At 42.6% G+C, this 10,192-nt stretch overlaps 1 pseudogene; it reads right to left on the reverse strand.

Moving 5' to 3' along the window:
• Positions 1-1,624: 1,624 nt before the first annotated feature.
• Positions 1,625-9,777, reverse strand: LOC117800862 (annotated as a pseudogene).
• Between the last annotated feature and the right edge of the window lie 415 nt (positions 9,778-10,192).

Below are 10,192 nucleotides of genomic sequence, written 5' to 3' on the forward strand. Positions count from 1 at the left end.
CCTAACAATTTTGTAGTATATTTCATTAAATAAAATGTTTACATTCCTAGCAGGAAAAGTAATAAACAGAATGAAAATATAAACCACAAACTAGGAAAATGCTAAATCTAATGTCAGCAAAGCGTTAAGATTCTTATGTATAGAGCATGCATAAAAATCAGTGAGGAAAACACCAAAACGTAGAGATAATAGACAGTAGATAATTTTTACAATGATTAGCCAAATCATGTGAAAAAAATGTTCAATAACCTTAGAAATCGGAGTAATAGAAACTAAAAATTAACAAGATAAATTTTCAACTGAGCATTTGGCAGTATTGAAAAAAGGTCTAGCAAAGGGGAATGTGAGGTGAATTGTTACAACTATATAAAGAAATCATATGCAACTCCTTAAATACTTTCATCATTTTAAAAATAGCAGTATCGATATATTTTGTAACAAAAATGTAATTAAAAAATACCATTTCAAAATCATTTCACGTATTTAAGAATACACACACTAAGAAACAAAGCAAGGTGGCATTAGGTTCTTGGTTTTGGCTTAGGTGGTGATCTCGGGGTCCTGAGATGGAGCTGCCCCCTCTCCCAACCCCCTCCTTCAGGCTTCTGCTCAGCAGGGAGTCCCTTTCAGATTCTCCCCCTCCCTCTCCCTCTGCCCTCCCTCTGCCTGTGGTCTCTCTCTCTCTTTCTCTCTCTCTCTCTGTCTCTCTAAACTAAAAAAAATAAATCTTAAACATTTTTCAAAAAAAGAAAGAAAGAAAACAAGAAGTTGAGACCTAAAAGCAGCCTTGGAAAGATCAGAGGGGCCTCAGAGGTCCCCCAACCCATGAAAAATTAGTTGACACTTTTTCTCAAAGAAATGGTCCCACACACAGACATAGGCACACTTCCTTCAGGGGGTTCAGAATTAAGAAGGGTGAGTGCCAAGAACAGAGGGTGACTGGCCTCCTCACATTCTCCCCAATCTTTTAATCCTCCCCTCCCCTCCCTCAAACCTTCACCCCAACCAGGAAACCCTCCATCTTGCTCCCCAGGTCTCCAACCACCTTCCTAGTGTTCCCTCCACCTGGAGCTCCTGAGACCCCTCCCCTCTCCCTCAGGGGCCACCAAGGATGTCAGATGTCCCCTCCTGTGTCCTCCCCCCACATCCACTCTCCCAACCCATCCCCCACATCCAGGCCCACAGCCCAGCTCACACTCATTCTCTGTCCCCCTCACTTCACAGTGCACCCCTACCATGCTCCCCACAGTTCCACACAGACACACTACAGTGTCCCTACTGTCACACCAGACACACCACAGTGTCCCCACAGTCACACACAGACACACCGCACTGTCCCCATAGTCACACACAGACACACTACACTGTCCCCACAGTCACACACAGACACACCACACTGTCCCCATAGTCACACACACACTACACTGTCCCCACAGTCACACACTACACTGTCCCCACAGTCACACACGGACACATTACACTCTCCACAGTTACACATGGACATACCACACAGTCCCTACAGCCACACACAGACCCACTACACTGTCCCCACAGTCACACACAGACACACCACACTGTCCCCATAGTCACACACAGACTACACTGTCCCCACAGTCACACACAGACACACCACACTGTCCCCATAGTCACACACTACACTGTCCCCACAGTCACACACGGACACACCACACTGTCTCTACAGTCACACACGGACACGCTATACTCTCCACAGTCACACACAGACACAACCAATCACAACCGCACATTCCCCACAGTCACGCAGACAGACCACACTGTCCCTGACGTCGCACTCTCACAGGCATCCTTGTAACTTGTACTTGCTCAGAACCCTGTATGTTCACTCCGGACGAGTCTGTCTCACAGTCACACACACACACACACACACACACACACACACGCACGCGCGCCCTCCCCTAATCCCCGCCCCTGCCCTGCTTACCTCGCCGCTGCACCGTGAAGCTCTCACCGACCCCGTAGTTGTGTCTGCAGTACGTGTCCACCGCGGCCCGCTGCTGCTCCATGAAGTCCTTCTGCTGGTTCCAGTACTCTGCGGAGGGCCGCCCCAGCTCCGTCACCGCGCGGTACTCCCCCACGTCGCTGTCGAAGCGCACGTACTCCTCCCGGTTATAGATGCATCTCTGCAGAAGACGCACCCGCTCCGTCCCGTTGGTGAAATGACACTAGGCCTTCAGCTGTTCTAAGAAGTGAGCTGTGGGGACAGAGACGATCCGCTCCCGCGGGCTCCCGCGGGCTCCCGGAAGACACCGCCCGCGGCACCCCTCGGTGGCCCCCCCGCGCCCCCAAACCACCCGCACCCACGGCGTCTTTCCGCTGCCGGCGGCAGGGGCAGGCGGCGCGGGGAGGAGGCGACCGGTCTCAGGGGAGCCTTTCGGGGTCCCTGGGTCCCGGGCGCGGCGGCGGACCTCCCAGCCTGAGCCGCGCGGGCATTTGCTCCTCACCGCGTCCTCCTGGACGCCTCCTCCTGGCGGCCACCCGCCTCCCTCCTCGCCTCCCACAGCCGGTTCCCCGGACCGCAAACGCGTCCCACCTGCTCCCCCGCCGAGCAGTTGGTTTGGGCTGAGCTGGCTCAGGCCGCCGCCGCCCTGCGAATCCAGAGGAGGACACACGCGTCCCCTCCACTCGGGGAGCTTCGAATGGAGGGAAAGTGACGGACAAAACCCAACCAGGCAAGACTTTATACGGGGTGAGACATGTCACAAGAGAAGTGTGCAGTTTAGAGCAGAGAATAATCGGATGATCTGAACCACCTTAGGGCGCCAGAGAGGTGGTCTCAAGGGTGACATGAGATGTGATGTGAAAGGTTAAGTAGATGTGACCTCGAGGGTGCGTGTGTGTGTGTGTGTGTGTGTGTGTGTGTGTGTGTGTGTGAGAAAGGAAGGCATGTTTCAGATAAAGGTAATACAATGTACAAAAGCTTGAAAGAATTGATGGTGAACTTCCTTAGGAAACCAGAAGAGAAGTTCACTGAAGCACAGACAGTGAGAGGAAGGAAGGGGAAAAAATTACATTGGAGAAGTCACATGGGGCCAGGCACTTAAAGCCTGTGGATGATATTAGGATTTTGATTTTATACTAAATGTAATGGAAAACCATGAAGAGTTTTAAGGAGAGTAAAACCGTGATCCTATTACAGGATCACAATCCCTTTTCTGAATTCCCAAATCCAGATAGCTCAGAAAATCAGGGTTTTTTTTTTTGTTTTTGTTTTTTTTGTTTTTTGGTGCCAAAACTCATTTGGCAAATCTGACCTGAGGAATTAATGAGTCAAATGTGTCTCAGAGCTCTTACTTGTGTGTCTGTAGTTTAATACATGTAAATACAGGTATATATGATATAAATGTATATATTTTTGGTGTTTTTGACTTTATGTCATTGAACTGTGAAAATAAAGCTAATTCCTTTATCAGGACCCATAAATGGAGGCCACCCCAGCATCCCACCCTTTTCCCAAATCTAAACTTAAGTCAGTCTGCACTTACAGAAAACATCTGTCAAGGAAACAACCTATACCAATCATAATTCTCCAACTCAGGTTTAGCTAGCTTACCTTACCCTAGAAAATAAGACCTGGTAGCCTTATAAGGAAATCCCCCACCTTCTAGCCAATCATGCACTGTATCCATGTTCCGTCTTCTAAAGCTCTATAAACTCACGCTTGGGAAACTCACCTTGGGAAAAGTGCTCCACAGTTTTTGAATCACTTTACTCCCCCAATCCATGGATTATTTTCCCTTGGATAAAGGATATCAAAAGTTTTACTAAATTGATTTAGTTTTGTCATTTGACAATGTCAAAAGAGTTAAAGAATAATCCTGTGGTTAAAAGTGAGATGGATAAATGGAAGCTTCTGACATCATCAATAGTCTGGAAAGTAGAATTATTACAGAACTGTGAAGCATTTTACTGAAAAATATTTGTTGCCGTCACCACCATTTATGACTTAAAAAGGCAAGTTGTGGAAAGTTAAGAGAGAATATGTGAAATATTGAAAAATTTGGCTTAAAGCAAAAAATAAAAATGAAGAGTTGCACTTGCTTTGATTGAATGGATTCAACAAAAAAGTGGTGAATTTTTGCAACTGTCTAGTTTTTTAAAGTAATGAAACAAGCTAAAATTAACCATGAAATACTGAATTAGAAGGTGATGGGTATATAAAATGTGAGTCTAGAAATTTTAGAAGCAGTACAGTTATCAACCACAGGACTACAGACATTTTGGGCCACATAATCTTTGTGATGGGGGAAGTGGGGAGGCCTGTTCTGAACATACAAGGCTATCTACCAGCCTCTCTGGCCTCTACCCACTGGTTGTCAGAAAAAAGCGCTAGTGTGACGTCCATAAGTGGCTCCAGACATTGTCCATTGTTCATGCGGTGAGGGAACAGGGTTGGGGGGAGGGTGAGCTGTCCCTGTGTGAGAACCATTGGTGAAAAACCAGCTGAGAAGACTGTGGTGAAAAAGTCACTATTAATCATGAAGCAGAGGAAAATTACATGGAAAAATTTTCCCGTATCATACCTCTTGAAAATCTTGATCCTATATGAAACTTATGTTTTCTAAAAATCTGGTCCCAGTGCAGAGCTGTTTTTCCAGCAAAATAAATTTGTTTAGGACCAAAATTTACTGATTTCTTTGCCTTGGCAATCAGTCACTGTTATATTGTGATTTATAATAAGAAATATATTTAGTCTTAGTTTCTGGCCCAGAGCTCTTAAAACTCTGAAAATGTCCTATGTGGTAAGAACAGTAAAGGTGTCTTTTGTTACATTAATGAGGTGACTTTGGATACCGCTGTGGGTTGAGGGCTTGTTACCAGGAGAATCCACCATGTGATTGGAGGGTTGAAACTTTTAGTCCCAACCCGCCTGACCTCCAGGGAGGGAAGAAAGGCTGAAGATGGAGTTCAGTCACCGATGGCCAATGATTTAATCAATGATGCTTATGTAATGAAGCCTCCATAAAAATCCCAAAGTCATGGTTCAGAGAACTTTTGGGTTAGTGAACACATGAAGGTTCTGGGAGACTGGTAGGCTTGGAGAAGGCCAAAAAGCTCTGTGCACTTTCCCTATACCTGCTCTATCTCTTTCATTTAGCTGTTCTTAAATCTCTTCCTTTTATAACAAACAGGTAACCTGGTAAGTAAAATGTTTCTCTGAGGTCTGTGAGTGCTCTAGTAAATTAATTGAAGCCAAAATAAGGAGTCATGTGAACCTCTAAAGTTGTCCCTTCCATCAGAATCATAGGTGACAACCTGAATTTTTGATTGGGATCTAAAGTGGAAGAGGGGCTGTCTTGTGGGACTGAGCCCTTAATCTGTAGGATCTCCATATGGATAGCATCAGACTTGAGTTGAATTGAGGATCACGCAGCTGGTGTTGGAAAATTGCTTGGTGGTATGGAAAACCTCCCTACACACTGGAATTGGTACCAGAACACCTTAGTCACCAAGTCATAATTTATCCTTCACATTCTCTTTCTTAGTTTTGCTGCCATTGGTTCCCTGCTTATCTATAGTAGTAAACTATAGCCACACCCATTTCATTCCTGTTCAATGTCCCAACTAATTTATTTTCTGACTTTCAGTCTGCTACTCCCAATACCAGTAGGTATCAAAATTATTAGCACTGGCCAGATGTAGAACTCTCAATTCTGCAGTCAAGTCCCCTCAGAAGGAAAGAAACTAAGAAAATAATGACATTCTCATATAGTTTACAAAAATGAGTAGGTCCCCAGAATTTGAGTAGAGATCTTTGCAAAACTCCTTTTGCCCCAAAAATGATGGCAGAGAAGAGTGCAGTCTGGACCAGACCCCTAAGGTCTATGTTACTATTCAGAAATTCTCTAAGTATGTTCCTGGCAGATGAGAAAGTTAAAAAATAACAAATGTGTGAAGTTGCTGTCCTGTTCACAATGTAGCTTATGTAACAATTAGCACTGTTAGTCTATGCTCATGTGCCCAATTTAAGTTTGTAGATTTAGCAAATACAAATATAAGATGCTCAGTTAAATTTGGATTTCAGGTAAATGATCAAAGTTTATCTGAAATTCAGATTTAACTGGGCATCCTATTTTTTATTTGGAAACCCTAGCCCAATTTGTTAACAAAATCTCAGAAGGAGTGTATTTAATACTTCTTTGTATCCTTCAACACGTGCCCATGACAGCCTGCACGTAGTGTGAACTCATATGGGACTTTTCAGATAATAAATGCAAAATGGATGCAAATTTTTTTTTGTAAATGGAAACTAGCGGCACTTGCCTCTCTCCCCCACTCTAAGATACACACTGTTACATATAAACATCAGAAATTTTATCAGTTTTACCCAATCTAGTACTATTTATTAACAGTAGTTAGAAGCCCAAGCTCTAGAATCAGAAAATTTGAATTTGAACATGAGCTCTTCCACTTGGGTCAGTTTTTAATATCCATGAGCCCTTTTTCTTTATTTCTGAAATAGATTTAATAATATCATATTCTCACAGTGTTATTGCTAAGTGTGAAATTAGTCACTCTTCACATGCTGATCACATAATTACTCAATATATATGACCATTTTAATTTTTATAACTCCTATAAATGTAAACTCATAAGATCTTTCTATCTTATTCTCCTAAAGCAAATAATACCTTCGTTATGACTAGGCAATTTTTTCTATTAATTTTATTGCTAATTACCATTTGAACATACAAAGGCAGAAACATTGGTTTATGCCTAATAATAGTGTATACATGAACTTAATACAAAAGAACTCTGCTGACATAGAAAAGAGGGAATTTCAATATACTTAGATTTATACTATATAATCTGTGTTCTAACACTATGTAACACTGGGTAAATCACTTAAATTCTTTGAATTTTAAATTCCATAGCTATATATGTTTTTACTGCTACAGATAGAATAGGATAGGTATGGGAATTATACACTGATATGTATAGGCCTGCTACATAGTAACTGCAAAATGTTTTGATACTTTATGCTGATAGAGGCCAGATATGTTTTTTTTTTCATCACTCCATCTTCATCACCTAGGGTAATAGCTGGGGTAGTGTAGGTTGATAGTCTCCCTGACTCCATTTGTGAACTCCTACAATCCAGTCTCCACATGGTGGTTAGAATTAGTTTTAAAAACAGAAATAGACTTACCTTTATCTCGTAAGTAGTCCACATAGCTCTCTAAATAAAAATCAAATTTCTTACCATGGCCATCAGGATCTAATATGATTTGGCTCCTTACTTCCTCCCCAACCTCATCTTATGCCACTCCCCAATTTGCTCACTACACTTCAGCTACTCTCATCTTCTTTGTGTCTTTTAAACTCAGCAAACATCTTCCTGTACTTTGGCCTTTCCCCTGTTTCCTCTCCCTGGAACACTTGTCGCTTAGATCCTTCAAACGACTGGTTTGTTCTCATCATTCATGTGTCAACTAGTGTCACTTTCCAGGGAGAGGTCCCTAGCCCTTGTGCTGAAGTTGGGTGAATTCAGTTCTCTCTGTTTCACAATGCTGATGTATTTTTTTTAAAGAGCACTTATTTCTCTCTGAAATTTTTTTCCTTTATGTAAAATACTTTTAAAAAATATTTTATTTATTTATTTGACAGAGAGAGAGAGAGAGAGAGCACAAGCAGGGGGAGCAGCAGGCAGAGGGAGAGGGAGAAGCAGGCTCCCCACCGAGCAGGGGGCCTGACACAGGACTTGATCCCAGGACCCTGGGATCATGACCTGAGCTGGAGGCAGATGCTTAACTGACTGAGCCACCCAGGTGCCCTCTTTTTGTTAAATATGTATTCAGTTATTGTCTTTCTCCCCTGTTGTTGGGTAAGTTCCATGACTGTAGGGGTCTTTTCTTTCTTAGCCAAATAGAATTCTCTGATCCTAAAACAGAACCCAGTATATAATAGTTGTTTGGAAGAATATCTATGGTCTAAATGAATAAACCCAGTGTTCTGGGACTTGATCACTGTAGGACCCTGGAAAGTAATAAAGGAATCAAGCTCCAACACTCTTTTATTCTGATGACACATTAGAGCCCTTCTGCTTCCTATGAAAATTTAGACAAACTTCCTCTTTCTCCTACTAGTCAGAAGAAACATTCGCAAGTAAGGAAAGGTGATTTTAAGAAGGAGAACATTTTGTTATATTTCACTTCATCCAGTGGAAATGTGAGAGTACTGAGGGTCTGTGCAAACATTGGGGATTTTCAGTAATAGTGATGATATAGCTGGGGAAAGAATAGTGAGGAACTAGAAGGAGAGGAAAAAAAAAGGCAATTAAGGAGAGGGCATGGTGAATGAACCCATGAAATTTGGGGCTAAGACTCCAGGAGGTCAGTGAGTTTCCTTGATTTGTTTATCGACCTTCAGCCCCAAGAATATAAGCAACCTTCACACCATTGGTACCCTGCTCAAGGTGTACAGTTTGAATCATATGAAATTGCTGATAATTGACTATTTTTGGCTTATGCAAATAAAATTTCATATATTTTTTTCTATACTAGTTGAATCACTTCTTATGGTCTCAGGCCAGAAAAGGGGAGATGTAGGAGAAGCTGATAGTATAGAAAGGTCAAAATAGATTCATACTGAACACTAATCTGTGCCAGGTTTTTAGGAGAAGGCTTGAGTTCTTTAAGGCGTTGAAGAACACCCCACAGGTGCTCCTTATCTATGGGGTTGTTTCAAGCTCCAAGGTTCTCTGTTTCAGTTCCAGGGTCCTCTCCACAGGAGAAATAGTGGGAAAACAGACCCCAGCTTCTGTCAGATAACCTAGAGCACAGGGATACAGACCTTATAAACATTAGGATTCAGGAGTAAAGGAAAGGAGGTGATGCGGGAGGCCCCTTGATACATCTTTACATATTAGGGAGAGGCACCAACATCACAGACCCTGCTGAAGCCGGAACACAAGGTCTTCTAAAGGAGATCTTTCTATTTTCTTTTGACTCCCCATAAAATTTTCAGGCAAACAACCTTTTGCTGGCATAACTCAACTAAAAAAGGGAACCATTGAAGGTGCCTGGGTGGTTCAGTTGGTTAAAGGCTGGACTCTTGATTTCAGCTCAGATCATGATCTCAGGGTCATGAGATCCAGCCCTAGGTTGGGCTCTGTGCAGAGTGTGGAGCCTGTTTGAAATTTTCTCTCTCCCTCTCACTCTCCCTCTGCCCACCCCCCTATCTCACTTATACGTGAATGTGTGCTCTCTTTCTCTCTCTAAAAATTAAAAAAAAAAAAAAAAGGAACCGCCAGATGGGAAACTATTCGGACTTCATTATTTCTAAATCTTCTCAAGAACCTGAAGGAATGGGATGGAAGGCTGGAAAGATTTCATTAGAAGAGAATTGGGAAGAAATGGCTCTTCCTTATGAAGAGCTTCCGTGTGAATCTCTTTTAGAAAGGACAAGCATGCAGGCTTTTTGTTGCGGAAAGAACTGGGGATCCATATAATCAAGATGGGTGGTCACTGAAGAAAATGTCATAATTTTCTAAGGGACATGGACTGGATGTGGTGACAAAGTTACCTCCCTTCCTTCCCCTATCCCACAATAGTGTATGTACTAAGGTAGGTACTTACGTGGGGTGTCTGTAGCCCAAGCCGAGGGAGGGCTCAGCATCATCAGTATCACCATCAGAGCTGCCATTGATAAGCCTCTAGGGAACCAGAGATATGCCATCCTGGAGAAGAGAGAGGACAGGGTTTGGGGAGCAGGTAAGTCTCAGTGAGGACTAGGATCATCTTTCATCCATATGCAAAGTAATACCAACCAAGGAATTGATTTTTGTTTCTGGATTGGGTAATCTCTCTGTTGAAAACCAATCAGAGTCAGATATGAAAAGCATCATCTGTTGCTGGTCAGAGATTCAGTATTAAGATCCAGTTTTGAAACTTAGAATTTCCTGAATTAAAAAGATTGTTTTAATTAAGTACTTTAAAGATTTGATCTAGTTGTATGTGAAACATTTTTTGGACCCATATTGTGAGCCAATTTTGTGCTGGGTCGTGATGTGCACACAAGTTTGAAACTTTTAGGAGCATTTATTTCTCTCACTTGAAGACTAGAGTTATTTTCACAAATGTCTGTGTGGGTGTGTTTAGGAACTGAAGGTGTGGGAAGATAATTACAAGTCAGGAGACCTTTAATCTGGTCTTTT

Source organism: Ailuropoda melanoleuca, unplaced genomic scaffold, assembly GCF_002007445.2.
Source record: "Ailuropoda melanoleuca isolate Jingjing unplaced genomic scaffold, ASM200744v2 unplaced-scaffold8483, whole genome shotgun sequence".
Classification (NCBI taxonomy): Eukaryota; Metazoa; Chordata; class Mammalia; order Carnivora; family Ursidae; genus Ailuropoda; species Ailuropoda melanoleuca.